Source organism: Tachyglossus aculeatus, chromosome X4, assembly GCF_015852505.1.
Source record: "Tachyglossus aculeatus isolate mTacAcu1 chromosome X4, mTacAcu1.pri, whole genome shotgun sequence".
Lineage (NCBI taxonomy): Eukaryota > Metazoa > Chordata > Mammalia > Monotremata > Tachyglossidae > Tachyglossus > Tachyglossus aculeatus.
Genome location: NC_052098.1, coordinates 4,925,102 through 4,929,314, shown reverse-complemented (window position 1 = coordinate 4,929,314; position 4,213 = coordinate 4,925,102). Strand labels below are relative to the sequence as shown.

The 4,213-nt window shown below is 42.2% G+C and overlaps 1 non-coding gene across 1 annotated transcript; it reads left to right on the top strand.

Annotated features, from left to right (window-relative positions):
- The first annotated feature begins 3,392 nt into the window (after positions 1–3,392).
- On the top strand, positions 3,393–3,530 carry LOC119948441. The gene has a single exon (XR_005456836.1). It is a non-coding gene; the product is annotated as a small nucleolar RNA SNORA7 (small nucleolar RNA).
- The last annotated feature ends 683 nt before the right edge of the window (positions 3,531–4,213 follow it).

Below are 4,213 nucleotides of genomic sequence, written 5' to 3'. Positions count from 1 at the left end.
ATACTATTTGCATGTTTGATGTTTTATTTTCTTTGGATCAGATCTTTATAATGTACAATTCTAGGGAAATAGAGTTCTGCATCAACGTATCCATATTCTATCTGTTGAAAGCACGTGCAGAGTGGGGGAAAAAAGGCATTCTAAGTGGTTGTCTCTTTTTTTCTGAGCACTTGGAGCTCCTTAGAAGCAGCGTGGCTCAGTGGAAAGAGCACGAGCTTGGGAGTCAGACGTCACTTGTCAGCTGTGTGACTTTGTGCAAGTCATTTCACTTTTCTGGGCCTCAGTTACCTCATCTGTAAAATGGGGATTAAGACTGTGAGCCCAATGTGGGACAATCTGATTACCTTATCTTTCCCCCAGAGCTTAGAACAATGCTTGGCACATATTAAGTGCTTAACAAATGCCATTATTAATTAGTTAATAGTCAAGTCTTCATGCAGGACAAGCAGTGTGGCCTAGTGGATAGAGCATGGGCCTGAGAGTCAGAAGGACCCAGGTTCTAATCCCCGCTCTGTTACTTCTCTGCTGTGTGACCTCAGGCAAATCATTTCACTTCTCTTTGTCTCAGTTACCCCACCTGTAAAACGGGGATTTAGACTGTGAGCCCCATGTGGGACAACGCTTAGTACAGTGCTCTGCATTCAGTAATTGCTCAATAAATACAATTTGAATGAATGAAACCATTTTGCTTGTATCTACCCCAGGGCTTAGTACAGTGCCTGGCACATAGTAAGCACTTAACAAATGCCATAACTATTATTATGATTTTCATTATTCCTTCATCGTCCCCAGCACCACCATCAAAAATCATCATTATCATTCTTCACGTCACTCTATTCCCTTACACTTTAGTGCTACAAATTTGGTCAATTTAATGTCTATCCTCTTCCCAGTTTGATGTTCAGGTCTTCAAGGGCAGGAATGTGTCTTTTCCTTCCACTGTAGATTTTCCAAGTGCCTGGTGCACAAAGTTGAGGTTCAAAAAATACTGTTGATACGGAGAGTGATTAGGATCATTTCTCGGATTTACCTAGTCGTTACATGTTATTACAATATAGTAACTAGGTCACTACCTTATCACTAGCCATCGTAGAGATAAAAAAAAAACATGACTATGTAGTAAGCTTCCACCATAAGCAACTTTGGGGGATCATTAATAAAGGAAAGCATAAATTTCAGAACAGGAAATAGTGTGGCACAGTGAGGTCCTGGTAGTCAAAGGACTTCAGTTCTAATCCTGGCTCTGCCACTTGTCCTCTGTGTGACCTTGGGCAAGTCATTTAACTTCTCTGTGCTGCAGTAACCTCATCTGTAAAATGGGGATTAAGACTGTGAGCCCTATGTGGGACAGGGAACCTGTCCAACCCGATGCTCTTGTATCTACCCCAGCACTTAGTACAGTGCCTCGCATGTAGTAAATGCTTAAAGTATACCATTAAAGAAAAAGAAAGAATGCCATGCTACTTCTACACCAAAGAAGGTTGTGCCACATTTAGAAGCAGGGTTACACCTGAAAGGGCATAGTACCCTTTGGGGATATGTTCAGTGGAGGACAAATCTTTCATCTCCCACACTGTATGCCTTCAATTCCCTATTGCATCACATATGCACTCACTCCCACCTCCTCCCTGCACTCCAGAAATTTAAACTCTGTTGCTTCTCCCTACCTGTAACTCCAAGGAAGACTCCTCTAGACTGTAAGCTCATTATGAGCATATATTGTTGTATTGTATTCTCCCAAGCACTTAGTACAGTGCTCTGCATTCATTCATTCATTCATTCATTCATGTATTCATGCATTCAATCGTATTTATTGAGCTCTTAAGCAACCAATAAATATGATTGGTTGATTGAGAAGTGTGGAGGTTAATTTTCAGACTTGTGCTCTTTTCACTAGTTTCCCAATTTCTTAACATTTCTCTCATTTCTCTCTGGTGAGAGATGGTTTTCTTAAAAAAAAATCTGAATTCCCCCCCATAAAGGGATGTGTTATAGGAAAGAGGGAAACAGAGCATTCTCAGTGACTAATTGGGCAGAGTACAGCTAGATAAGTAACCAGGCAACTGGAATACATTGTTTCTGATCAGAAATGGATCTGGGTCATGCTTTGTCACCCTACTGCAGAGATTATGAGCCCCTTGAGGGACAGGAAACTTGTCTAACTTCCACCTGGTACTCTTTCCCAGCACTTAGTACAGTGTTCAGCACAGAGTAGGCACTGTTACTACTACTGGGCCCAATTATTCCAACAGAAGGATTTTCATTTACTAATAAAATGCAGTAAAAAAGCATTCCACTCAAATAATAAATAATAATAGCATTTATTAAGTGCTTACTATGTGCAAAGCACCATTCTAAGTGCTGGGGAGGTTACAAGGTGAACAGGTGGCCCCACAGGGGGCTCACAGTCTTAATCCCCATTTTACAGATGAGGTAACTGAGGCACAGAGAATAATAATAATAATGGCATTTATTAAGTGCTTACTATGTGTAAAGCACCATTCTAAGTGCTGGGGAGGCTACAAGGTGGTCAGGTTGTCCCATGGGGGGCTCACAGTCATAATCCCCATTTTACAGATGAGGTAACTGAGGCACAGAGAAGTTAAGTGACTTGCCCAAAGTCACACAGCTGACAATTGGCGGAGTCGGGATTTGAACCCATGACCTCTGACTCCAAAGCCTGTGCTCTTTCCACTGAGCCACGCTGCTTTGTCTTCTTCTTTGATTCTTCCAAAATCCAGGTTTAATGGCTTTCAGATAATGAAATCCTCTCTTCCCTCCCCCACCCATTAAGGGAACCTTTTCAGACTTTTACAAGATCAGACCCAGCACCACCTATCGCTTTTAAGTTTTTCCCTTTGTTAATTTCTCACGAACTGGGCACAGTCTGTGCTTGTTGAATTGCACTCTTTCTCAACCATCAAATACCTTGGTGTGGAATCATCTCCAGTGCAATCATTCAAATAATAAATAATCTATTGGAGCCCAGGGACCATCCCTAGAGGCAGTTATAGATAGGGCAATCATTTATCCCAATCTCTCTGTTCTCTTTCAACAAATTTCCTCAGCATCTGTTTGAATGTCTGATTAGATCATTCCGTGAGCCTGTCTGTCTAAGGTTGATAAAGCAGTAGTTAGCAAAGAGAAAATCCTCAATAGCCTATACATTTCTTTAGTCCCAAATCCTTTCTCTTTTAGGATTTCTTGAGGGATTCCCACATGATTAAAGGCTGATAAACTCTCAGATCACAACTAGAAATTCTTGCCCAGTACGAAAGAGGGCGTAATAGGAAACATTTTGATGCTCTGTTCTATTGCCAAAGATCGTAGATTGTCCCCTCATTTACTTTAAGGTAGAAACTTAAGGGAATTATTTTAGGGTAATCCCAGCAATCCTCTTAGGGTCGCACCTGGAGAGTTTCCAGTACTCTACCAGTTACGACTACAGAAGGGAGAGTCAAGCAGAGGCCTACCCATTCCATTCCTGGCTTGAGCAGTGGCTAGGCAGTGGAAAGCAATCTGATACAAGTCAAAACCCATCTGTGCTGGGCAGCAGAGGCATGGGAAAGAGTAGAGGACAGAAGGAGGCAGTGGTAAACCACTTCCATATTTTTACCAAGAAAACTCTATGGATACATTACTGGAATGATTGCAGATGGAAGTGAGGTGTTCTGGGAGAGATGTGTCTATGGCGTCGCTATGGGGTGGACACGACTCAACAGCATGAGAAAACAACAAAAATCCCAGCAACGGTCTTTTGTCCCGGTGACTCCCAGGAGGCTCAGCCTTTGTTCTGAGCCCCGACTGCTTAGGTTAAAAAGTCTCAATCCATCGATCATATTTATTGAGCGCTTACTGTGTGCAGAACACTGGACTAAGTGCTTGGGAGAGTATAATGTAACAATATAACAGAGTGGTAGAAATGATCCCTGACCACAAAGAGTTTACAATCTAGAGGATTTAGTGAGAGCTTGACTGTGTGAGATGAATGAGAGAGAAAGTTGAAAATGATATCAAGGTTTCAGGCTTGTGAGACAGGAAGGATGGTGGGCCTATTTACAGTGATGGGAAAATATGGGAGGGAACAGGGTTTGTGTGGGAAGAAAAAGGGTTCTCTTTAGGACGTGTTAAGTTTGAGAGGTCGGCGGAACATCCAAGTAGAGATGTTTTGAAGGCAGGAGGAAATGTGAAACAGTAGAGAGGGAGAGAGATC